This window comes from Dendrobates tinctorius, unplaced genomic scaffold (genome assembly GCF_039654945.1).
Source record: "Dendrobates tinctorius isolate UK_male_01 unplaced genomic scaffold, ASM3965494v1 ptg000103l, whole genome shotgun sequence".
NCBI lineage: Eukaryota > Metazoa > Chordata > Amphibia > Anura > Dendrobatidae > Dendrobates > Dendrobates tinctorius.
In genome coordinates this window covers 83,042-110,750 of record NW_027361771.1, presented here as the reverse complement: position 1 = coordinate 110,750, position 27,709 = coordinate 83,042, and the positions used below count along the sequence as shown (strand labels likewise).

The following is a 27,709-nucleotide window of genomic DNA, read 5'->3' as shown; positions in this document are numbered from 1 at the left end:
AACACACAGTGATCACATTCACTGTTCTGGACCTATGTACGCACACAAGCGCTGGATCTGGACCTATGTACGCACACAAGCGCTGGATCTGGACCCATGTACGCACACAAGCGCTGGATCTGGACCCATGTACGCACACAAGCGCTGGATCTGGACCCATGTACGCACACAAGCGCTGGATCTGGACCCATGTACGCACACAAGCGCTGGATCTGGACCCATGTACGCACACAAGCGCTGGATCTGGACCCATGTACGCACACAAGCGCTGGATCTGGACCCATGTACGCACACAAGCGCTGGATCTGGACCCATGTACGCACACAAGCGCTGGATCTGGACCCATGTACGCACACAAGCACTGGATCTGGACCCATGTACGCACACAAGCACAGGATCTGGACCCATGTACGCACACAAGCACAGGATCTGGACCCATGTACGCACACAAGCACAGGATCTGGACCCATGTACGCACACAAGCACAGGATCTGGACCCATGTACGCACACAAGCACAGGATCTGGACCCATGTACGCACACAAGCACAGGATCTGGACCCATGTACGCACACAAGCACAGGATCTGGACCCATGTACGCACACAAGCACAGGATCTGGACCCATGTACGCACACAAGCACAGGATCTGGACCCATGTACGCACACAAGCACTGGATCTGGACCCATGTACGCACACAAGCACTGGATCTGGACCCATGTACGCACACAAGCACTGGATCTGGACCCATGTACGCACACAAGCACTGGATCTGGACCCATGTACGCACACAAGCACTGGATCTGGACCTATGTACGCACACAAGCACTGGTTCAGTGCTGTGCACACAGATCTAAAAAAGTAAACAATCAGCCAGGTTTTCTTCTGTGGGAAATGTGGCTGTACATGAAGCTGTGGGGGAGGGAAGATGCTGTCACAATCTTGTCTACACTGCACATTTTAGAACATCAGTGCAGGTTAACAGTGGACTCCTGGACATTTATTGTCTCTGGGCAGGCTAAAGGTACTGTCACACTTAGCGATGCACCAGCGAGCTGCCACACAGGCAGATCTCACCAGCGACATAGCAGGGGTCGGGGGTCGCTACTTACCTGTCAGACGAGGCGATCCTGACGTCCTCCCGCCCGCGTGTTGCTCATCTCCACAGCAGGAAGCTGACGACGAGAAACGGTCCAGGACGTTCTCGCGCAATCAGTGTTAACCAGCGGGGGAACCGGTCGGAGGTAAGTATCAGACATAGCGATATCGCTAGCAATATCGCTATAACGTCACAAAAACCAGTGACGTTATAGTGATATTGCTAGCGATATCGCTTAGTGTGACAGGGCATTAAGTGAAGGTAACATGTCAACTGATCCATTTTTTCCATTACTAGACAATTTGTTTTCTTGGTGCTGCAATTTAAATGTTGAAAATGTGAGCATTAAGCCATGCTATAGCCACACTGTCTAATACACAACTCATCAGTGCAACATGCAAATTTAGTGATTGGAAATTTTTCTACTTTTTGTTGATATTGCAAAAAGAATTGACCTGATTCTCCAAATATTCTTTCGGCTGTCACATGTGTGCTGAGGTTTTTCACAACACTGATCTAAGCAAAATACCACATTTAATGTACAGTTAGGTCCAGAATTATTTGGACAGTGCCCAATCTTCAGGATTTGGCCTCGTCAGGCCGCCGTTTTGAATTTAAAATGAAACTGAGATACAATTGAAGTGTAGACCTTCAGGTTTAATTTAAAGAGGTTGAAAAAAATTATCCTGTTTAGGAATGCAACCATTTTTCTACAAAGCCTCCTCATTTCAGAGGCTCAAAAGTAATTGGACAAATTAACTTTACCGTAAATAAAAAGTTCATTCTTATTACATTACAGAGAATCCTTTGAAGGCAGTTACTTCCTGAAGCCTGGAAGGCATGGGCATCACCAAACGCTGAGTTTCCTTCTTTGTGGTACTTTGCCAGGACTTTACTGCAGCTGACTTCAGTTGTTGCTTATTTGTGGGTCTTTTTGCCTTAAGCATCTGAACTGCTGCTCTATGGGGTTACGATCTGATGATTGACTGCCATTGCAGAATATTTCACTTCTTTGCTTTAAATAACGCCTAGATTGCTTTTGCAGTAAGTTTTGGTTCATTGTCCATCTGTAATATTAAGTGTCGTCCAATCAACTTAGCTACATTTAGTTGAAACTGAAAAGTACAGCCCTATATACTTCAAAATTCATCCCACTGGATTTGTCTTCAGTCATATCACCAATAAACACTAGTGACCGAGTGCCATTGGAAGCCATGCATGCCCATGCCATCTCACTGCCTCCACCATGTTTTACAGAGGATGTGGTGTGCTTTGAATCATGAGCTGTTCCAAGCCTTCTCCACACTTTCATCTACCATCAATCTGGAACATGATAATCTTCATTTCATAATTCCAGAAGATGCTCTTCCGTGTCCAGAGGATTCTCTTTCGTGTCCAGAGGTTGCTCTTCCGTGTCCAGAGGTTGCTCTTTCAGAACTGTGATGGTTCCTTTAGATATTTTTTTGGCAAAGTCTTCTCTGGCCTTTCTATTGCTTGCGGTGACCACTCTGTATTTGCCCTCATGAAGTCTTCTCTTTATGGTAGACTTAGATACTGAAACACCGACTTCCTGGAGAGTTTTCTTCACTTGGGTGGAAGTTGTTAAGGGGTTTTCCTTCACCATGGAAAGGATTCTGAGATCATCCAACCCTGTTGTCTTCCGTGGACGTCCAGGCCTTTTTGAGTTCCCAAGCTCACCAGTGCGCTCTTTTTTTTGTAGAATGTACGAAACTGTTGATTTGGCAACATCTAACATTTCTGCTATCTGTCTGATGGATTTCTTTTTTTTCAGACTAATAATGGTCTGTTTCACTTCCATTGAGAGTTCCTTTGACCGCATGTTCTGGGTTCACAGCAACAGCTTCCAAATGATAATGTCACACCTGCAACAATAACGACTGCTAGAAAGTTCTCATCTAGGAAGGAAGAAAGGAGTTTGTCAATAAAACATAAAACGACTTTTCAAAGATTGAAAACTTAAACGGTTCCAAAATAAATCTGCAGAAAAGTAAAATATGTCATAGTACAAAAAAGTCAGATTGTGTTTTCTGCATGTTTCTGCTGTGAGAAAATGCAGGTTTATGGTACCAAAGTGAATGAGAATTCTTCAAGGCGTACTCCCATCTCCAAGCTCCTATCCCAATATTTGCTGTAGGTGAAAAATTAATACTAGCAAATACCTCCAATTAGAAATGTAGCATAGTTTATCTGATTCTCCATGTCTCTTCCTTCATGTGCAGGCATTGCAGGACCTTAGGTATCCATGGTTACGACCACTGATATGGTGACAGTGAGCTAATTGCTAGTGGTCATAAACATGGATAGCTAAGATCCTGCAATGCCTGCATATGAGGAAAGAGACATAGCGCATCAGAAAAACAATAGCAAATGGCTTCAATTAGAAATGTAGTATTGTTTTTCCATCATACATGACGGCACTACGAGAGGGGATCCGCCCAACAAGGACAGGAAACTTTCAAGATAAAAGGGGCAGCTCCTCTGTCCGCATCAGTTGGTTTCCTGTCCTCGATGGGGAACCCTCAAGATGAAAACCTCTTGACGAAAGAAGAGGATGCCTGGGCCTTGGTCGGGTGATTACTGGCAGGCACCGGTCTGCTACACCCGTCACCAGCTACCGGTAGTCATCTCGGGGGCCATATATTCCTATGCCCCCCTGAGCGAATGCATGGCCACAGCCCGTGAGGCAGATGCCCGGGTGAAGTTTGATGCCTCGGAGACCACGGTTCGTGTACCCTCCCTGATGCAGACATGCCCCATGAAAGTCCTCGGAGGCCACATTTTGTGCCCGCCCCTCCCTGTTGACACACAGTGACCATGCAGCCCGTGAGGCACATCGGTGCCCGGACAGAATTAATACTCCTCGGAGGCCACGTGTGTGTACCATCCCTGTTGAGTTCAGGACGCCAGGCCACAAAAAAAAAAAAAAAAAAAAAAAAAAAAAAAAAGCGCCTGAAGGAAGGAAAATACCTGCAGAACTCAGTGGTGGCCAGTGGTGTAATTGCTCCCTCCAGGCCATGTCCAGATCCAGCAGGCAGGTATGGAGGGGGCAGCGGTGCGGGGTGTCATGGCGCCGGAACGCCAGGAACAGGCCGATGTGCCGGGCTCACACCGGAAGTGAAGGGGCGCACAACAGCTAGATACACCCGGCCAGCGCAGAGCAGGGCCAGGATGACAGCGGAACGAACAACAGAGGTCAGGCGCGCTCCGGGGGGAGATAATACAGAGCACACACTCAGAAGTGGTCACCAGGTGCGCACGTGCATTCATCAGCCGGGTATGTGTGTGTGATACACATACACCCGAAGGGGGCGCAGGCACCGGAGGAGAGCGCGCACCGCATGTGGTTGCCGGGTGCGCACAGAGGGCAGCTGTAGTGCGCATGCGTGGGGGTATATCCAGGAAGCGCAAGCGGCCGGCAGGTGCATCCGGGTGTTAAAAAAAAAAAATAAATAAATAAATAATAAATAAATAAATATGGGGCAATGCTGCTATTTAGAAGCAGTTGGAAGTGCTGGTAGGAGTCACCTGGCCATTACTGGGTTGTATGTGACTGCTCTCGTCAGCAGCAGCTAAGCAGCTTGCAAAATGGAAAGCCCTTCACCAGAGCACTTACAGCCGCACCAGGAGGTGCAGGAAAAGCGGTCGTGCTCAGAAGAGAAGAGCCAGATGCGCCGCAGTAGCAGTGGGAGCTGCTCGGGCGGATCATCAACGCAATAAGGAGGGGTCCTTAATCTCTTTGGGAGACAGTGAGACCAGTCAGCCTCCACAGAATGGGTACCGGATCTGAAGTGTCCGAGTGGTGAGTGAGCGTCGAGAAAGTCCAGCATGCTAATGTCTGTTCTCTCTCTCTCGTCTCCTCTCTCCCCTCTTTTTACATACATTGGCGGGGTGGAGTATAGGAGGTCCCTAAGAAGAGTAGATCAAAATCTAAGAATAAGGAATGTTCCTTATGCAGTAGTCCCTTAGAAGCATCTTGGAATAAAAGATTGTGCCAGGACTGTATTAATAAAAACAGTAGCAGAAGAGACATCCTCTTTTTCTGATAATCTGAGATCCTTGATTCAGTCAGAAGTCTGTAAATCAGTGAGGGCTTTACAAATCAGCAGATATGGATAGCAAAACAAGAGATAAGTCCAGCCCCTCAGTGGTCTCGCAGGAGGACTCCTCAGGGTCAGAGGAAGACTCTGATAAATCCCGCTATTCAAATAGCAGTTCTGATGAGGAAGACGCATTCCCAGTGGAAGCTACAGATAAGCCATGGGGCTGGTAGATGAGCGAGCAAAAAAGACGGCTCAGGAACTCATGTTTAGCGGTTTGCAAAAGAAAGGTAGAGCCTTCCCTATTAACGAACAGGTGGAAGGACTCATAAAAAGGGAATGGGAAAAACCCGAGAAGAAGTCCTAGATAATCAATTCCCTGAAAAGGAGATACCCCTTTGATGAAGAGGCATCCTCTTCCTGGGATAGAGCTCCGAAGATTGACGTAGTGATCTCAAAAGTCGCCAGAAAATCCTCCCTACCCTTTGAGGATTTAGGTTCCCTAAAAGAACCTCTGGACAGAAAGACAGATAATTGTCTTAAAACAGCCTGGGAGGCCTCGGCTGAGGCAATAAGACCCGCCATTGCGGCCACTTGTGTGGTTAGATCCCTAAAATTGTGGGTTGATAACCTGGAGGATCAGTTAGAACAAGGAGTCCACAGGGAGTCTATCTTAGAGGCAATACCGGCCATCAGAGCAGCAGCAGTCTTTAGCTGAGGCTTCAGTAGATTCAGCCAGGCTAGCAGCAAAATCAGCGGCATTAACTACACTGTGTTCCAAATTATTATGCAAAAAGAGTTTAGGAGTGATAAGGTTAGAATTTTTTTGTCATTTAAACTCATTGATGGTGATGTGTGTCAGGGCTCTTTATATCACTGAAAGCAATTGCAGATACCTGTGCAAATTAGTTTGGCAGGTGTGTCCAAATAAAGGCAAGACTACTTAAGAAGGCTGTTCCACATTATTAAGCAGCCTACATTTTTTGCCAAAATGGGAAAGAGAAAGGATGTGTCGGCTGCTGAGAAGCAACAAATTGTGGAGTATTTAGGTCAAGGCATGACTACAATCAACATTGCCAAGACACTTCATCGTGATCATCGCACAATCAAGAAGTATGTAGCTGATTCCCAGCACACACGTGTGCGTGCTGATAAGGAAAAATTGAGGACTCTTTCCAATAGGCAATTGCGTCAGGTTAAAAGAGCAGCTGCAAAAATGCCTTGTCATATCAGCAGACAAGTTTTTGAAGCTGCTGGTGCCTCCAACTTCCCCCGAACAACAAGATGCAGGGTCCTTCAGAGGTTTGCAGCTGTGCGTAAGCCATCCTGTCGACCACCTCTATCCACTGCACACAAGCAGAAACGGCTCCAGTGGGCCAAACGATACATGAAGACTGACTTCCAAACTGTTTTGTTCACCGATGAGTGCCGTGCTACGCTCGATGGTCCAGATGGATGGAGTGGAGGATGGCTGGTTGATGGACACCCCATGAAAACACGGCTAAGGCGCCAACAAGGAGGAGGTGGAGTAATGTTTTGGGCTGGAATCATGGGGAGAGAGATTGGCGGCCCCTTTAGGATCCCTGAAGGGGTAAAGATGAACTCCATAATCTATGTGGAGTTTCTAAAACAGCACTTCCTGCCATGGTTCAAGAGGAAGAACCGTGCTTTCCGCAGCAAGATCATTTTCATGCATGATAATGCACCGTCTCATGCTGCAAATAACACATCTGCATCTCTGGCTGCTATGGGAGGACAAACTTATGGTGTGGCCACCATCTTCCCCTGACCTCAACCCCATTGAGAACCTCTGGAGCATCATCAAAAGGAGTGTCTATGATGGCGGGAGGCAGTTCACATCTAAGCAACAGCTCTGGGAGGGAATTCTGTCCACATGCAAAACAATTGAAGCACAAAGCATCCAAAAACTGACAAATTCAATGGACGAGAGAGTTCAGAAGCTTCTTTCCAACAAGGGGTCCTATGTGCAAATGTAACATCACCTAGAATAAAGTTTTAACTTGAAAACTGCTTGAATTCATTTTGTAATTAGCTGATAATGCTTATAACGTCACAATTGACCATTTTTTTGTTCAAAATAAAAAGGTTGAAAACTCTGCTGTGCATAATAATTTGGAGCATGCATTTTGAGTGCTTCTTATTTTTAAAAATATACTGTTTTCATAGGCAGTTTGTTCAAAAACATTGCAATTATACTAGAATATTAGATGACTGGAAAATAACAATGACTGCAATTCATATAAGTAATTTAGAGAAAATATGAGGAAATATTTTTTGCATAATAATTTGGAACAGTGTAATGTGGGACACCGTGCAGTATGGCTCAAATGCTGTCCGGGGGATACACAGGCGAAGATTAAGCTCTGCTCTCTGCCGTGTGAGGGAAATTTCCTGTTTGGACTGGTGTTGGAGAAAGCCGGCGACAAAAAGAAAAATTTCCCAAAACAGCAATTTCAGGCCTTTCGGCGCTCCTTTCAGAAAAGCCGAAAATTCAGAAGACAGCAGTACAGGGATCGAGACAGAAATAACTGACAAGCTATCCAGAGGAGGGAGAGGTTTCTACATTGGCAAGCCCTCCAAAGACACCAAAAAACCCTCCCAGTGACAGTCCTTCTCAGATTGGGGGAAGGCTCTCTCACTTCCTTCCAGCATGGGAGGGGATCTCATCCAGCACCTGGATTCGACAAATTGTGGGGTCAGGTCTGGAGTTAAGGTTCCACCACTGGCCGCCACGAAGATATATGCAGACTCCAGTACAGTCCTCTCAAGAAAGACATGAAAGTCTGGAGGGGGAAGTAATCTCACTCCTAGACAAACATGTCTTGGAAGAGGTTCCGGACGAGGAAAGAACGAACGGAAGGTTTTTACTCCCCCTATTTCTTATAAAAAAAAAAACCAGACAATTCCTGTAGGACAACTATAAATCTGAAAGGCCTCAACAAATATCTGATAGTCCCATCATTCAAAATGGAAACAATAAGATCGGCAGTGAAGCTCCTCTTTCCTGGGTGCAATATGGCAGTCCTGGACCTCAAAGATGCTTATTACCACGTCCCAATCAGACAACAAAATCGCAAATACCTCAGGGTGGCGGTCCAGATGAGGTCTCAATGGCATCACTTTCAGTACAGGGCTCTGCCCTTTGGGGTAGCAATAGCACCCCCGAGTGTTCAAAAAATTAATTGCAGAGGTCACGGCACATCTCAGGGAAAAAGATACTCTGGTGATACCATATCTGGACGACTTCTTGATAGTGGGAAGATCTCTCTCTCACTGTCAAGAACAAGTCAAAATAGTGATGGAGACCCTACAGATGCTGGGATGGCAGTTAAACTTCAAAAAAATCCAAACTGGAACCAGCAGTGATCCAGAATTTCTTGGGGTTAACAATGGACTCCGTAAGACAAGAGTGTCGCCTCTCAGAGGAGAAAGAAGAAAAAAATCAAAAATTTAATCGTGACAACATTAAAAAAAACAAAAAAAAACAAATGACTGAGAAGGGCCATGTTAGTGTTGGGGTCCCTATCCTCCTGCATACCGGCAGTGAAATGGGCCCAGTTCCACACAAGAGAACTTCAGTGGTGTGTGCTACAAAACGACCTGAGGCTTCAGCTACCGTCAGAGCAGAAGCTCACCCTCCCGGACCCTGTACTCCAGTCACTCAGGTGGTGGTTACAGATAGAGTCCCTTCCGAGAGGAGTGCCCTGGACATACACAGCCTCCAGAGTAGTCACAACGGACGGCAGTCCTTGGGGGTGGGGAGCCCACCTAGACACACTATGGCTCCAGGATCCATGGGCCCAGGAGGAAAGAAATCTATCCTCAAACGATTGGGAACTGCTAGCGATCGAAAGGGCACTAAAAGGATTGTCGACACACCTAAGAGGACACCATGTGAGAGTCCTATCAGACAACTAAACAGCGGTCGCATATATAAACCACCAAGGGGGCACCCATTCTCAGTCCTTGATGCAAATAGCAAAAAGGATCATGACTCTGGCGGAACACCAGTTCCTCTCATTATCGGCCGTGCATATCCGAGACGTGGACAACCTGAAGGCAGACTTTCTGAGCAGGAACCACTTGAGGCAAGGAGAATGGTGCCTAAGAGAGTCCATTTTTCAACAGATGGAGCACATGTGGGGGAAGCCCAGCATAGATCTCTTCACCTCAAAAGCCAACAGGAAGGTTCAGAAATTCTGTTCCCTAAGTCCAGCAGACAGGCCATGGGCAGTGGACGCCTTCAGGATAGAATGGACATCAGATCTCCAGTACACCTTCCCTCCAATATGCCTCATTCCAGCAGTTCTGAGGAAGATCAGGGAGGACCGAGCCAGAGTAATTATGATAGCTCCCTTTTCGCAGAAAAGACCATGGTTCTACTGGCTGAGAATGATGTCAGTGACAGACCTATGGGTGCTCCCAGAGGACCACGACCTTCTAACACAGGGTCCCTTCAATCACCCTCAGAAGTCCGGGCTGCATTTGACAGCCTGGAATTTGAAAGGTCACTGTTAGGGAAAAAGGGTTTCTCAGCAGGGTTAATATCCACCTTACTCAGTAGCAGAAAACCAGTGACTACAAAAATTTATGGAAGGATATGGAAAAAAATCCCAATACGGGAGGGAGAAGTCCAGATAGTGGCAGTACTAGAATTTCTGCAGAAAGGTTTAGAGTTGGGATTAGCTGTCAGTACCCTCAAAGTACACGTTTCAGCTCTGGCAGCCTTATTCAACTGCGACCTGAAAAACAATTGGTGGGTGGCCAGGTTTATCCGGGCCTGTACTAGAGCAGACTCTGTCCCGTCCCCTACTCCTCCTCCTTGGGATCTAAATTTAGTCCTATCATCTCTGACAGTCCATTTGAACCACTAAACACAACATCAGATAAAGTTCTAACACTAAAAACAGCCTTATTAGTGGCACTCACATTGGCCCGTAGGGTTGGGGACTTACACGCACTTACAGCAGACCCTCCCTACACTCAGGTCATGGACAATAGAGTTGTGTTAAAATCAGATCCAGCATACCTTCCCAAAGTGGTATCAAAATTTCATAGGGCTCAGGAGATAGGGTTAGGACAAATGGATGGTAAGACTAATAACCAGAAGGAGGAGAGGCTTCATTGCCTAGACGTTAGACGATGTATTCTGCAATATTTAGAGGTAATGAGACCTTGGAGAAAACAGAGGGCCTTAGTTGTCTCATACCAGGGGGCAAGGAAGGGCCTTAAAGCCTCTAAACAAACTATAGCTAGATGGGTGAGAGGCCATTATGCTAGCGTATAGTAGTGCAGGCAGGGCTGTTCCAGAGGTCTAAAAGCCCACTCCATGAGGGCCATGGCGACGTCCTGGGCGGAGAGAGCAGACGCCTCCATCGACCAAATCTGTAAGGCGGCCACTTGGTCCTCGCTGTCTACCTTTTTTAAACATTATAGGTTAGGCCTATCTGCTACCTCTGAACTCACATTCGGGAGAAGAGTGTTACAAGCAGTGATCCCTCCCTGAGAATACAAACCTCGGTAACTCTCTCATGGTGCCGTCATGTATGATGGAAAAACACGGGTATTACATACCTGGTAATGTGTTTTTTCATGAGACATGACAGCACCCTTATGTTCCCTCCCTATTGGAGAGGGAGGGGGAGGGGGAGAGGGAGAGTGAGAGGGAGAAAGAAAATGTTGTCCAGCAGCCAGACAGAAACGCGGGTTAAATCGGCAAATAGCGGATCCGGACACAAAAAAAAAAAAAAAGTTACATGCTCAGTCCGGGCCGCTGAGCGGACGCCAAAATCCGGATCCGTACAAAAACTGATCAAACGAACCATCCGTCAAGATCCGCCGGTAGTGCACGTCTATGAGGAAAAAAACGGATCCGCCAAGAAAAATGGCGGATCCGTTTTTTTTTCTAAATCGGCGGATCTTGACTGATGGTCACAAACGGAAGTGTGAAACAGGCCTTACCACGTATGTAATACCCGTGTATTACACCTACTACATAGGATCTGGGAGTACCCCTTTGAGGGTATGTGCACACGTTGCAGATTACCCTGCGGATTGTTCCGCGCGGATTTTCCTAAATCCGCAGGTAAAATGACCTGCGTTTTACCTGCGGATTTAGTGCAGATTTTGTGCGGATTTCACCTGCGGATTCCTATAATGGAGCAGGTATAAAACGCTGCGGAATCCGAACAAAGAATTGACATGCTACGGAAATGAACTGGATTGTACCGCAGCATGTGCACAGAGTTTTTTGTTTTACATAGGATATAATGGTACTGTACACCGCAGGAGAATCTGCTGCGGATCCGCAGGGCCAAATCCGCTAAGGATCCGCAGCAGAATCCGCAACGTGTGCACATACTCCAAGTCTCATGCTGCTCATATTTCCCCTTGCAGATTTGAACCTTTAAAGCGTTTTTCTCAAGTCTACAAGATTTGATTTATTTCAGTGCTTTTACCCGTTTAGATGAATAGTAAAAAAAAAAAAGTTTTACTTTCAACACTGTTTTTTGCAGCCAAAAAAAAAAAAAAAAAATTCTACTGCAAACATTGACCATGCACACATACCCTTAGAAGGTAATGAGTTACCTTATAATAGAAACTTTCTAATTAGTCCCATGGCAAAAGGCCGGTCACCATGCAGGAGTCTAAACTATGGTCTAGAACCAATAACAAGCATCTCTTGGACTCAGGGTCACTATTCATGCTGGCAACTGCAGCTTCTGTTGTAAAAGCAGCAATTTAATGGGGTCTTAGAAGCTGGACTGTGCTAACAATTACTTTAAAGGGAACCTGTCACCAGAAATAACACTTAACCTAAAGATATGGGATTAATCTTCAGGTTAATAGCATTATTATGCTGTCCGTTGTCTGCACGCAGCCAAATACAGGGCGGAGAAAATGAACTTTATTCTCCTTGCCAGCATTTGGGTTCAGTCATGGGGGCGGTGCAGGTTCAGTCACCGCTCTGAAACTATAGAGTGGCCACTGTTACCTCACCCCAAACCCTGACTGACAGATGGCCTCAAGGTAAAGCCAGTGTCAGAGTCGGTGGCAGTTAGAGCGGCTGCTCTCTATTCTCAGAGTAGTGACTGAACCAGCGGTGCCTCCATGACTGAAACGGAATGCTGGCGGGAAGAATGAAGTTCATTTTCTCCGCCCTGCATTTGGCTGAGTGCAGACACCGGACAGCATAATAACACTGTTAACCTGCAGATTAATCGTGTATCTGCAGGTTATTAGCATTATTTCTGGTGACAGGTTCCCTTTAATTATGCAGGACATTCAGAGTAGAACTGCTAAAGAGAACCAGTCAAAAGTGTACTTATATCTTATGATAACTTTAAAAGTATGATGAGAGGCCTCAATTATAGAATCTCTTCATGTATAACATGTCAGACAGGGATAACGTAATATCACAGGCTCTCCGAACTACATATAGACTCAGTCGTGCTTACCTGACCTCCATGTACATCTTGTTATATCTGGGGAATACCGAAAAGGTGGGGGAAACTAGGAAGGAAAACAGTATAAAATGTAAGATCTCATAACATACTACCACAAGCCTCTAGAAGTAAGGAGATGGGGACAATCAGCAGGAATGTTCTTCATCAGTTATCGCATCTGACGGCACTGCCTATTTCCTGGTCTCATCATGTGCCACCAACCAAGAGGAACTAAGAGGGTCATGTCATTATTAAATCAAGCAGGTACCAAAAATATATAAGCTGCCATAAAGCAAATCCATAATACAGCCATCGGATCAAGGTCTAGAGGCCAAGCAGTATGGTGATCATTGTAGACAATGAAACTGAAAGTTACCTTCCACTTCTGCACTTTTTCCCCAAACCAATGCACTCATGCCTGAAAGATACAAGAGCACAATTAGCACATTATACATCACATCCATAGCATTAATCACCACATACATTACATGCTCAGAGTGACCTGTGTCACCACCTACAGCCTGTCGGTAATTCCAGCTATTTATAAGTTATAGGGAACCTGTAACTGCCCCCCAGGGGGTTTTTAAGTAAAAGAGCCACCTTCAGCAGTACTAAGGCTGCACTCTGTGACGGTGGCTCTTATGTTTCTGACCCCTAGTAACGCCGAAGTATCGACTTTTATAAATAGGTCCCCAAACCTGTATTGCATCCAAGAGGTATGTTGTGTCCCCCTGTATCAGGCGCCTCCCAGCCATCCATCATGCCCGTCTTGCGTCTGGGAGCCGCCTCCCATCCGTCCATCATGCTCCTGTGCGCCGCCGCCTTCTCCTGTGTTGTATGCCGGCGCTGTGACAGTTTTCGGGCAGCTGCGCATGCCCGAGAACTGTTGTCACAGAGCACGTGCCAGCATACAACACAGGAGGAGGCGGCGCACAGGGGCATGATGGACGGATGGGAGGCGCCTGATACAGGAGGGACACAACATACATCTGGGACGCAATACAGGTATGGGGACCCATTTATAAAAGTCATTATTTCGGCATTACTAGGGGTGAGAAACAAAAGAGCCACCTTCACAGAGTGCAGCCTTAGGCTGTGTGCACACGCTGCGGATTTTGCTGCGGTTCCGCAGCGGTTTTGGCCGCTGCGGACCCGCAGCAGTTTCTGCTGCGGTGTACAGTACAATGATTCCCTATGGGAATCAAAAACCGCAGTGCAGACGGTGCGGAATTTTCCGCGCGGATTATCTGCGGTTTTCAATCCGCAGAAAGAATTGACATGTCAATTCTTTCTGCGGATTCTCCTGCGGTTTGCCATCTCCTCCATTGAGGAGATGAAAAACCGCAGGGCAAAACCGCAGAGCAATCCGCAGGTAAAACCGCAGGTCTTTTGACCTGCGGTTTCACCTGCGAATTGTACAAAATCTGCGCGGATGAATCCGCACCTTTTCCGCAGCGTGTGCACACAGCCTAAGTGCTGCTGAAGGTGGCTCTTTTACTTAAAAGTGCCCTGGGGGTGACAGGTTCCCTTTAATCTCATCATTGCAGGACACTGGCAGCAGACATGTGCAAGAAATATAAGCTGTGACCTTACCTTTGGCAACATTAAGTCATGACAGCCTTATCCTACAATGGACACCTGCAAGAGATTCAGGAGAATTAGTCTACACGCCCTCAGGCGGGAAATGGTTAATAATACCAAGAAAAGCCTCAGTAAGTACAGGGTCCTTCATTATTTCAGACAGGGATAACAAGACATCATCGCCTTTATACATGACAGGTAAACCAGTGCATTCACCCCCCCCCCAAAAAAAAAAAAAAACAAAAAAAAAAAACACACAACTAACGGGAGTCAGGATACATTAGACACACATATGGCTGGAACATGTCATATAGGTAATAGGATGTAGAAGAGGAACGGTATGTGACCACTCTCCAATTACGTATACCATTAAAACCAGACCAAGCAATCACTAGACCACCGATCTTGGGAACAACGGGTTACCAGGAGGAAAAGCGGCAGCAATCATGAGATTATTGGTACCCTCTAAAGTCATTTACCACCTTCTATGGCACCACATGGGGCCACAATATCACAGGCTAACAAATATCTTGTAGGTGGGAGTCCTAAAAAGAAAAAAAATGGAATGGAGTAGGCATCGATCAGGATAGAGTCCTCATCCCTCCTGAGGAAGTGGTGTGCAAAATGGACGTCGGGAAGTAGGTTTTTTTTTTTTTTTAGTATAATTGGGTATTTATTATATACTATGGAACATGTATTTTACTAATTTTTTTGACTCAAATGCATATGCACTTTAACTTATTTGGATTTAACCTTTACTTGATGTATAGCATTTCAGTTACTGGTGTGCGCTATCAACTATCTCATTTATTACGATTATTATGCCCCTTGTTCCTAAGAACCCACTTTATGTGCTTTAAATTTCCCTAAAATTTGTGAAAATATATTTTCTGATATCATGAAATATGTTTTTAATAATCTAGTATATAGTATATTTTATTTATATACTTTTGTCAAAGTGTGGAATTTTCCTTTGTAGGACTAGAGGTACGAATACAAGCTTCAATCAGACCTAAGCAGCATGTAGCAGAGTCACCAAAATGAATTCTGCTCAGTATTAAGTTATACAATTAAAGGGAATCTGTTAGAGTTGAGCGAATTTGTTCAGGTTCCCTCTTATTCGGCAAGCTATAGCGCTTACCGAATAAGCTGCAGAGGGAACCCGGCTTCCTGGATTTGCGCCGGCCGATCAGCGCTGCAGCTGCATGTGTCGCGGCCGTGTCACAGTCACAGCACATGCATGGAGAGCCTGTTATTTGACAAGCGCTATAGCTTGCCGAATAAGAGGGAACCCAAACAAATTTGATCAACTCTAGAATCTGTCAGCAGGTTTTTTGCTACCTCATCTGAAAGCAGCCTGATCTAGAGAAAGAGACCCCGAGTCCAATGATGTATCACTTAGTTTACTGGTTGCAGCTGTACTGACACAATCAGCTTTTAGATTTAGCAATGCAGCAGAGCTGAGAAAGCTGCCCCTGCACACACCAGACTCTGTATACATTGTCTGGAGACAGTGAGCTGCTTATCACAGGAGGGGGCAAAGTCATTCTTGGGCTCAGTCCAGCAATTATAACTTCCTGGCGCTAAATCAGTCATTGCAAGTGTACAACAGGATTCGATGAGAGGCATTGCTGAAATCTGTGTTTTATCCCCAACCTCATTCTGTTTTCCAATTGCATAGCAAAAACTACTGACAGATTTAGCAAAATAATAATGTTAATAGTAATATTGAGCAGAATTAATTGCAGCCTATTGGTTTGGTCCTCTACAACAGTCAGTCTCTCATGTGGCCCCTTGGTAAAAGTAATTGCCAACCCCCGATATACATAATACAAAGATCTGAGCTCCCCTCTTGCCCTATGGCATCGCCAAGGGGTCTGCTTTTTCCATCAGCCCCATTGAGAACGAATGCAGCAGTGGTTGGGCATCCAACCAGATGTTCCATTTCTTAATGGGAATAAAAATTCCCCAATTTGTTGATCATTGCAGGTCCCAGAGGTCAAATGCTCACAGGTAACTTACCCTATCATTTTCACTGCATAACCCCTTTAAAAGGACTATCAGCAGAGACTGACTGTTCAAACCAAGTCCCACCACTCAGTGCTTCATGGTGGGGACAAGTCATTTAAATACACCTGCCGACCCGCTTGCTGTCTCTCCATCTCCAAACCCACCCCCCCTTCTTTGATTGGCAGCTCTGGCTTCATAGAGCCAGAGAAGGGCGAAGATAAATGGAAAACAAGCAGGTGGGAAGGTGTATTTAAATGTATGGACCAGCCATGAAACAGAGCGCCTGTGGTTTGCTTTATCAGTCATTCTGTGCTTACAAGAGTCCCTTTAAAGCAGGAATGTCAAACTAAACACACAAAGGGAAAAAAAAAAAATAGCTTGAATAAAGTCATTGGCCAACCTCGATATATATATCTCTACAGTAATGGCCCCCCAGTCTTCCATACAGTAAAATGGCCCCCGACTTAGTGTTCCATACAATATAATGGCCCCACAGTCATCCATACAGTATAATGAGCCCTGAATTGCCTTCCATACAGTATAATGGCCCGCACATAGTGCTCCATACAGTATAATGGCGAGATAAAAACACAATCTTTATTACAAAAATACAATTCACCGTCTGTGACCAGAGACGGACTAGAAATAACAAAACAAACCCAAAGTCTCAACAATAAAGATATGGTGAGGTTGCAATCCACCTAAACTCTGAAAAACTAACGTCTTCCATATACACCATGTTCCAAATTATTATGCAAATGATATTTTTCTCTGATTTTCCTAAATGGTCAGTGCAAATGACAGTCAGTCTAATAAAAGTCACCCGTTAAGAGTATACATTGAATTTTATTGACGAAACCTCCCAATGATTGGAGATTATACTGCTAAGTGAATAAAAACTCAAAATGCACTGTTCCAAATTATTAAGCACAGTAGAATTTCTACTAAACATTTGATATGTTTTAAAGAACTGAAAATGCTCATTTGTGGAATTTGCAGCATTAGGAGGTCACATTCACGGAACAAAAAAGCTATTTAACTCCAAAACATCCCAACAGGCCAAGTTACATGTTAACATAGGAACCCATTTAGGTTATCACCTTCACAATTCTTGCATCCATTGAACTTGTGAGTTTTTGGAGCGTTTCTGCTTGTATTTCTTTGCATGAAGTCAGAATAGCCTCCCAGACTGCTGTTTTGATGTGAACTGCCTCCCACCCTCACAGATCTTTTGCTTCATGATACGCCAAAGGTTCTCTATAGGGTTGAGGTCAGGGGAAGATGGTGGCCACTCCATGAGTTTATCCCCTTTTATGCCCATAGCATCCAATGGCTCAGAGGTATTCTTTGCAGCATGAGATGGTGCATTGTCATGCATGAAGATTTTTTTGCTCCTGAAGGCACATTTTTGCTTTTTATACCATGGAAGAAAGTTGTCAGTCAGAAACTCTATATACTTTGCAGAGGTCATTTTAAAACCTTCAGGAACCTTAAAGGGCTGTACCAGCTGTTTCTCCATGATTCCAGCCCAAAACATGACTCCTCCACCTCCTTGCTGACGTTGCAGCCTTGTTGGGACATGGTGGTCATCCACCAAGCATCCACTACTCCATCCATCTGGACCATCCAGGGTTGCTTGACACTCATCAGTAAACAAGACTGTTTGAAAATTAGTCTTCATGTATGTCTGGGCCCACTGCAACCATTTCTGCTTGTGAACACTGTTTACGGGTGGCCGAATAGTAGGATTATGAACCACAGCAAGCCTTTGAAGGATCCTACACCTTGAGGTTCGAGGGACTCCAGAGGCACCAGCAGCTTCAAATATCTGTTTGCTGGTTTGTAAAGGCTTTTTAGCAGATGCTCTCTTAATCCAATGAACTTGCCTGGCAGAAACCTTCCTCATTCTGCCCTTATCAGCACGAACACGTCTGTGCCCAGACTCAGCCACAAATCTCTTAACAGTACATTGATCATGCTAAGTTTTCAGGAAATATCTAATGTTTTCATCACTTGACCAAGGCATTGCACTATTTGATGCTTTTCGGCAGCAGAGAGATCCTTTTTCTTTCCCATGTTACTTGAAAACTCAATAGTGTGGAATATTCAGTTTTCCATTTATTGGGCTCACATGGCAAACTAATTATCACAGGTATCTGAGATTGATTTAAGTGATCCAAAGAACCCTGAGACAATACCATCAATGGGGTTCATTAAAAAAAAAACCAAAACAAACAAAAGCGCTATGACACTTAAAAACAATTTGCATAATAATTTGGAACATGGTGTAGTATAATGACTCCTCATACAGATCAACTGCCCCACCTGACGTCAGGGACCAAAAATACTCACCCTATGGGCCATAGTTTTACATGTGTAATTTAAAGGGGCTTTGTTAACACAGAATGACTGTTCAAACCAAGTCCCGCTGGTAGGTGCATAATGGCAGGGCCACTCAGTTAAATACACCTTCCCACGTGCTTGTTTCCCTCAATCTCCTCCTCCCTTTTATTGACAGCTCTGGCTTCATACAGACAGAAGAGCAGAGATAGATGGGAAGGTGTATTTAAAGGGACTGTCAGCAAAGAATGAGTGTTCAAACCAAGTACAGGCGGCTTGGTGATTTATGGCGGAGCCAAACATTTAACTCATCTCCTCCCTTCTCTGGCTCTTTGATACTTGAGCTGTCAAATAATAGGGGGTGGAGACTGAGGGAAAAAACAGAAGTTGTGAAGGTGTATTTAAATGACTGGCCACGCCATGAAGTACCGAGTGGCGGGACTTAGTTTGAACAGTCAGTCCCTTTAAATGTTTTGGCTGCCCCATGACGAACCGAGTGTTCACAAGTAGAGACAGTCATTCTGTGCTGACTAAATCCCTTTAAGGCCCTAAAACACATTAGATAGCCCTACAGTTGTTTGGGCTGATGGCTAACAGCTATCTCTCCTGACTGCCACATACACAGGAGAACTTCGTCAAACATTTTTGTGCTTTTAGAATGCAAACACCAGGCTCCTCTGGTGGCAGCTTATCTTCAGATAGAACAAGAGGTTCAAAAATTGGAATTCCAAATTGCAGGATGCTTCCCTCCCCAAACAAAAATTATTGAGAGGCCGCCATACACATGGGATGGTTGGCTGCACCTGCCGACTTTATAGCCTTATGTGCATAGGGGCTGTGAACAGAAATTACGAACCACCATGCAGCAACTCCTATCAAGTCATAACTGTAGTGAGACACCTAGAATGCAGTTGCTGTATGGAGTTTCTTTATTTCTGGGCAAAGTTACACAGCCCTGATTCCTGAAGACTAGTATTTTGCATGCCTGTCTTAAAGAAGTGTTAGCACAAGAATGGGGAACCTTAGGCCCCAGGGCCATTTACGGCCCTCGATGACCTTTTATCAGGCTCTGTGTTAGCAGGATAAAGGTGTGCAACTTGGTGCATTTTTATGTTTTGGAAAATAAAAAAAAAAAAAAAAAATAAAAAATTCATATAACCGTGATGGTTCAGTTTTGATAGGATTCGACTTTTCAGGTAAGAACACAAGTGTTAGCCAGCATTATCATTTTGAGAAGTGCAGCTTTGCAGGGAAAGGCATGATTGTGCACAGCAATTTACATGATAAGAGCGGCATAAATTAAACAAACTTATTCCAGTAACCGACAGATTTCTGTTGTAATTCACGTCACTTGTGTTGTAAGTTACAATGACTCTCACCTGGGTTCAAATCCCACTACATTTAACATCTACAAGGAGTTTAGTATGTTGTCTCCCTGTTTGCATGGGTTGTCTCTGGGTATTCTGGGTTCTTCCCACACTCCAAAGACATACTGATAGGGAATTCAGACTGAGCCCCAATAAGGACAGTGATGATATCTGTAAAGCTGTGAAATATCATGGTGCTGTATAAACAACGCAAATAAAAGTTGAAATCAAGCAAAACTGAACAATCAGGGGGACATGTGCAAATTGTTAGAATACAGAAGTAATACATTTTATCAAAGGGGGAAAAAAAAGCCAATTTGTTGGTTCTACTGAAATACAAATTAAAAAAAAAAAAAAAAAAAAAAAAAAAAATTATTTACAGTTTTTGATGCTCACTCTATTAAAAACTTAAAGGGTTTTTCCCCATAAATGAAAGTTCACTTTAATAAATAGATCTTGGAATAATGACTTCCACAATTAGATGCAAGTAAAATGTTCCTGTGTCCTTTAATAAGATAGTAGAGGGGTTACAAGGACACTAAACTTCAGGAAAGCAAATTTCCAATGGATGAGAGATGATCTTGGTGCAATTAAATGGAACGATATCCTGAGACATAAAAATACACAAAGCAAATGGGAGACGTATATTAGCATCCTGAATAGGAGCTGTGCACAATATATACCATATGGGAAAAAACATGCTAGAAATAGGAGGAAACCACTATGGTTAAATAGAGCTGTAAGGGGCGCAATAAGAGATGAAAATAAAGCATTTAGAGAATTAAAGCAAGTAGGTAGTGATGAAGCATTAACTAAATACAGAAGATTAACCCCTTCACCCCCAAGGGTGGTTTGCACGATCATGACCGAGCCAATTTTTACAATTCTGGCCACTGTCCCTTTATGAGGTTATAACTCTGGAACGCTTCAACGGATCTAGGCGATTCGGAGATTGTTTTCTCGTGACATATTGTACTTCACTTTAGTGGTAAAATATTTTCGCTATAACTTGCGTTTATTTATGAAAAAACAGAAATATGGCGAAAATTTTGAAAATTTTGCAATTTTCAAACTTTGAATTTTTATGCCCTTAAAACAGAGAAATATGTGACAAAATAGTTACTAAATAACATTTCCCACATGTCTACTTTACATCAGCACAATTTGGGAAGCAACATTTTTTTGTTAGGAAGTTATAAGGGTTAAAAGTTGACCAGCGATTTCTAATTTTTACAACAAGACTTACAAAACCTTTTTTTTTTTTTAGGGAGCACATCACATTTGAAGTCACTTTGAGGGGTCTATATGGCAGAAAATACCCAAAAGTGACACCATTCTAAAAACTGCACCCCTGAAGCTACTCAAAACTAGATTCAAGAAGATTAACCCTTCAGGTGCTTCACAGGAGCAGAAGCAACGTGGAAGGAAAAAATGAACATTTGACTTTAGTCACAAAAAGAATATTTTAGCAACAATTTTTTTTTATTTTCCCAAGGGGAACAGAAGAAATTGGACCCCAGAAGTTGTTGTCCAATTTGTCCCGAGTACGCTGATACCCAATATGTGGGGGGGGGGGAACCACTGTTTTGGCACATGGCAGGGCTCAGAAGGGAAGGAGCCCTGTTTGACCTTTTTCAACCTAAAATTGGCTGGAATTGAGATCGGACGCCATGTCGCGTTTGACGAGCGTCTGATGTGCCTAAACAGTGGAAACCCCCCCCACAAGTGACCCCATTTTGGAAACTAAACCCCCTAAGGAACTTATCTAGATGTGTGGTGACCACTTTGGGCGTGAAAATAAAAAATCATTTTTTCCACAAACATGATCATTTAGTCCCCAATATTTTGTTTTCCCAAGGGTAACAGGAGAAATTGGACCCCAAAAGTTGTTGTCGAATTTGTCCTGAGTACCCCGATACCCCACATGTGGGAGAAAACTACTGTTTGGGCACACGTCAGGGCTCGAAAGGGAAGTAATTACGTTTTGGAAAGCAGACTTTGATGGAATGGTCTGCGGGCGTCATGTTCCATTTGCAGAGCCCTTGATGTTACTAAACAGTAGAAACCCCCCATAAGTGACCCCATTTTGGAAACTAGACCCCCTAAGGAACTTATATAGATGTGTGGTGAGCACTTTGAACCCCCAAGTGTTTCACTAAAGATTATAATGCCCGGGCGTGAAAATATAAAATCCTGTTTTGTTCCCACATAAATGATCATTTAGTCCCCAATTTTTAATTTTCCCCAAGAGTAACAGGAGAAATTGGACCCCAAAAGTTGTTGTCCAATTTTTCTTGAGTACCCCGATACCCCACATGTGGGAGAAAACTACTGTTTGGGCACACGTCAGGGCTCGAAAGGGAAGTAGTGTTGTTTTGGAATGCAGACTTTGATGGTCTGCTGGCATCATGTTCCATTTGCAGAGCCCCTGATGTGCCTAAACAGGAAAAAAACCCACATGTGACATCATTTTGGATACTAGACCCCCCAAAGAACAAATCTAGATGTGCCCCCAACTAATCTAATGTAAATTAGTAGTGCATGGAGGTGTGGTACAATTTGAAGCAATCCTTCATACACAGGCCAGGTTTTTCGGGGCAGGTGTCGCATTGATAAGTGGTGTCCCTGCGTATTCCTTTTTTGTAACACACTCAAAACATTTCTTGCGGCTTACCTTTTCTTGGGGTTGGCTGGACCATCCCCGGAAAATGCTGACCTGGGACAATACAAGCACCTTCAGTTCCATAAGTACTGGGGCCCTCTCCTTCCTGAGCGCCAAACATCAGGGCCTCAACCACTACCTCCTGGAACTCAAGGTACGACGTATCGCTGGGGCATGCACATTGTGACAGCAGGAATGCGTTGAGCATTGCCATTTGGACGATGTGCACGGCCAGCTTTTATACCACATCTTGGCCTTCCTCAATGCATTGTACGGTTGGAGGAGTTGATCGGAGAGATCAACGCCCCCCATGTTTTTGTTGTACCCCACTACACATGTCGGTTTGCGGACCTGTGTAGAGGTACCCCGTACAGTGCAGAGGGTACTGCCATCACCGTGTATGGTGGTCAAGAGATGGCCATCTCTCTTGTCCTTGACCACCAGCAGGTGGTCGCTACATTGGGCTCTGCTCTCACCTTTTCGGAGCATCTGCCCAAGTAGCGTCTTCGGGAGGCCTCTCTGATGTTTGCGGACAGTACCGCAGGCTGCGGTATGTCGCTCAGAGAGGGATTTGTAGAGTGAGTTGCTGGTATAAAAGTTATCAGTGTAGAGGTGATAACCTTTATCTAGCAGTGGGTGCACCAAATCCCACACAATTTTCCCACTCACTCCCAGGAAAGGAGGACACTCAGGGGGTTCAATCCGGGTGTCCTTCCCGTCGTAAACTCTAATCTTGTGGGTGTACCCTAGGGTGACCGGATCTCATATGGGGGGGGGGGGGGGGGGGGAAGTGTCAGAATCTTGTTCGTCTGGACCCCACAAAACGATTCCCCTTTCCAGATATTGAGAGAGCCAAAATTTGAGCTCGATCAAACGACGTTAACCCGTGCCGCTCGTCGCTCAAAGTTTGAAAAAATCCAAATAGAGGTATTTTAAGATTTAGGTATTTTGCATAGTCTGTTAGACTATAAAGAATGTGACAATAACATTGCAGAAATAGCCCTGACCAAATTTTCGAACCATTTGTGGTATTTGAATGCAGAGTTGGTGGGATTATCGTTTTTTGATCCCACCATTACAATGAAAAGTTGTTAATGGCTAATAAATTGCTCAGTAGCACAGATAAACCATCAGAGCACGCTAACCTACATGAGTTGATAATTTTACATAGTTATCTAATCTATTCTAGAGCTTTTGTTAAAGTAGTTTTTGAAACGTCAGAATATAATGCTCGGCATTTGCTTACAACTTGCAGGACATATTGCTTTTGTTCTTCATCTTTTGTCAGAAGGTCGTTAAAGTCGGTTACTTCCTACCTCTTTTAATTTTTCTTTCCTAACTTTTGGATTTACAACCCTAGCGTGCTCTGATGGTTCATCTGTGCTACTGAGCAATTTATTAGCCATTAACAACTTTTCATTGTCTGTAATGGTGGGATCAAAAAACGATAATCCCACCAACTCTGCATTCAAATACCACAAATGGTTCGAAAATTTGGTCAGGGCTATTTCTGCAATGTTGTTGTCACATTCTTTATAGTCTAACAGACTATGCAAAATACCTAAATCTTAAAATACCTCTATTTGGATTTTTTCAAACTTTGAGCGACGAGCGGCACGGGTTAACGTCGTTTGATCGAGCTCAAATTTTGGCTAATATCTGGAAAGGGGAATCGTTTTGTGGGGTCCAGACGAACAAAATTCCGACATCGATTTTTTGCGGTCACCCTAGTGTACCCTGACGTACTCTCACACAGCTTATAGAGTTTGATTCCGTACCTGGCCCTCTTACTGGGCAGGTATTGACGGAATCGCAGCCTTCCCTTGAAGTGAACCAAGGACTCATCCACGCAGATGTCCCTTTGGGGCACGTACACTTCAGCAAACTTTTTGTTGAAGTGTTCGATGACCGGACGAACTTTGAAAAGATGGTCAAAGTTGAGGTCATCTCGTGCGGGACACTGTGCATTATCAGTATAATGCAGAAACTTGTGGATGGCCTCAAAACGCGTCCAGGCCATGACCATTAGGAACACTGGAGTGTTGTATAAAGTATCAACACTCCAATAAATGCCGAATTTCCGACTTCTTCAGTATCCCCATATGGAGGACCAGGCCCCAAAACTGCATCATTTCAACTGTGTCTACAGGAGACCAGTTTGAAAATGTTGAACGCGGGGTTTTGCTCCAAAAATTGACGAGCGTACAAATTAGTTTGCTCCACCATGAGGTTAACAAAATCCTCAGAGAAAAAGACAATTTCTGTGAGGCCGGTGGTGTCAAACTTGATTCCTGATTCTGCCACAAAATCAGGAATCAGTGGCTCGTAATTTTCGGGGGGGCGAGGTCCATACGGGGAGCACTGGGTCAGCTGCGGGCATGGTGGGCACTGCCTCACCTTCTGTCCTGGAGCGTCTGCGTGGCGGTTCCGCAGGACCCGAGGAGAAAGATAAGGAGGGGGAAGAGGAAGAAGAAGAGGATGAAGAATCCGAAAAATAAAGAAAAGTCGGATCCTCATCCAAATCGCTATCAGTGTCGGAGGCAAGTATAGCATATGCCTCCTCCATTGAATAGCGCTGTTGGGATGAATTTGATGACATTTTTGTGTAAATATGGTGCTTGGGTGTACACTTTATTGAAAACTGTATGTGTACGTGAGGGGGAGGAGTGATTGGTGTAAACTTTCTGTAAAGAAAAAGCTGTGGAAAAAAGTCTAAAACAGCAGGCCCTAGCTGATAAGTGTCACTTATCAAAACCAGGCTGCAGGATGTGCGCACAGGGTGGCACAAAGGGGGGGGGGTGAAAAAAAAAGAAAAACGGCAGGCACAAGCTTGGATAAGTGACGTGTGTCACTTATCCAAGTTTTGCAGCTGCGAGATGTGTGTACGGAGGTGGCGCAAAGGGGGCTAAGGAAAAAAAAAACGCGAGCACGAGTGTTGATCGGTGAACGACATCACCGATCAACGCTCGGCGGCTGCGCATGGAGGTGGCGCAAAAGTGGGTTGGGGGGGGTAAAAATAGTGGGAAGGGGGATTAGGGTGGAGGGACGATGAAGATAGATTGGGCAGGGGATCAGGAACACTTACGGTTGGCGGTCTTTTCTGCAGGGATTGTGATGCTACAAGCTGTGGCACCACAATACCCAGCACAGGAGCTCTTGCTGCGTCCGACCTCTCTGCAGGAATCCTCAGCTAGAGTGAGGATCCCTGCAGACAGGTCAGAGGCAGGTCACATCGCTGCTGTGACCCGTCATTGGTGGGATCGAATGATTACATCGATCCACCAATCCCTGATCTGCCTGGTGACCATGGCAACTGCCTAGAATCGGAGCTCACAGCTCCGATTACTAGGCAGGTCATGCCCAGGTCACCAGCAGGGCACAGAGCGGTCACATGGTGACCGCAGCTGTGCCCTGTGGTTGGCGCGATCGCCGATCTAATCGATCGCGCCAGCCAGCTCCTGCAGGCCCTGCATCAGGCTCCAGCCTAGGATCGGTGCCAATATAGCACCGATCCGGGCCGGTACTGGCAGGGCACAGCGGCAATATAGCGCCGCTGTGCACTGTGATTGGCGCGATCGATTAGATCGGCGATAGCGCCAATCCGGGTGCTTTTTGCTGGTGACTGGCGTTGACAGGCACCGGCTCTAGGATTGAGTACATCGGTACTCGATCCCAGCCTAGGACATTATTTCAGCCAAGCTGATTGTTTCAGCCAATGAGAAACGCTGCGATTAGCTGTTCAGAATTGAACAGCCAATCACAGCGCTCTGGATACCGGGACCGCAGCCCGGGATGCCGACGCCATCTTCTGTAAGGTGAGATGGCGTCGGAATTTTAATGTGAGCAGCGGTATCGCATTAAAGGGCCCGACGTATTATCCCGTCCATGGTCATACAGGCCCGGATACCGTGGACGGGATAGTACGCCAGATGTCAGGAAGGGGTTAAATAAAGTCTGTAAAAAGAAAATCAAGACAGCAAAGATTGAGACAGAGAAACTCCTTGCCAGAGAAAGTAAAAATAATCCCAAAATATTCATTAACTACATAAATAGTAAGAAACTAAAAATGATAGTGTTGGCCCTCTTAAAAATAGTCTGGGTGAAATAGTGGATGAGGAAAAAGCCAATATGCTAAAGTACAGTCATAGATAGACCATTATTTTTAATCTTGCATAATAACAGGGTCTGTACCACAGGGCTGGCGTATAGCAAATGTGGTGCCAATATTCAAAAAGGGGACAAAAACTGAACTTGGAAATTATAGGCCAGTAAGTTTAACCTCAACTGTGGGTAAAATCCTGGAGGTTTTCTTAGGGTGTGTGCAGACGCTGCGGAATCCGCTGCGGATTAATCTGCACGGATTTTGCAAAAACCTGCGGTTAAAAGACCTGCGGATTATCTGCGGTTTAGCCTGTGGTTTGGTCCTGCGGATTCACCATCTCCACAATGGTGGAGATCGGAACCCACTGCGGATTCCGCAGAAAGAATTGACATGTCAATTCTTTCTGCGGTTTCAAAACCGCAGGAAATCCGCACGGATTTTTCCGCACCGTCTACACAGCGGTTTTTGTTTACCATTCATTTGAATGGTACTGTACACCGCAGCTAAAACTGCTGCGGGTCCGCAGCGGCCGAATCCGCAGCGTGTGCACATACCCTAAGAGATACTATACTGGAGTATCTGAAGAAGAATAACCTCATGACCCAATATCAACATGGGTTTACGAGGGACTGTTCCTGTCAGACTTATCTGATAAGCATTTATGAAGAGGTAAGTTCCAGACTGGACCAAGGGAATGCAGTGGACGTGGTGTACATGGACTTTTCAAAAGCTTTTGATACGGTGCCACACAAAAGGTTGATATATAAAATGAGAACAACAGGGATAGGGGAAAATATGTGTAAGTGGGTTAAGAGCTGGCTCAGGGATTGGAAACAAATGGTTATTAATGGAACAGACTCGGACTGGGTCACTGTTAGCAGTGGGGTACCACAGGGGTCAGTATTGGGCCTGCTTCTTTTTAACATATTTATTAATGACCTTGTAGGGGGCATAGAGAGTAGAATTTCAATATTCGCAGATGACACTAAACTCTGCAGGGTAATCAATACAGAGGAGGACAATTTT

The 27,709-nt window shown here is 44.9% G+C and overlaps 1 long non-coding RNA gene and 1 other non-coding gene across 2 annotated transcripts in view; both read right to left on the bottom strand.

Moving 5' to 3' along the window:
• Positions 1 to 1,733: 1,733 nt before the first annotated feature.
• The window catches only part of LOC141099850 (uncharacterized), a 39,645-nt gene continuing 13,669 nt past the window's right edge, over positions 1,734 to 27,709 (bottom strand). The window contains exons 2-5 of the long non-coding RNA XR_012234549.1: positions 14,215 to 14,259; positions 12,998 to 13,039; positions 12,634 to 12,688; positions 1,734 to 3,013 (exon numbers count right to left, since the gene is read on the bottom strand). This is a non-coding gene — a long non-coding RNA (uncharacterized lncRNA). The remainder of the gene's footprint in view (positions 3,014 to 12,633; positions 12,689 to 12,997; positions 13,040 to 14,214; positions 14,260 to 27,709) is intronic.
• On the bottom strand, positions 12,766 to 12,836 carry LOC141100235 (small nucleolar RNA SNORD49). Its single transcript, XR_012234657.1, has one exon. It is a non-coding gene; the product is annotated as a small nucleolar RNA SNORD49 (small nucleolar RNA).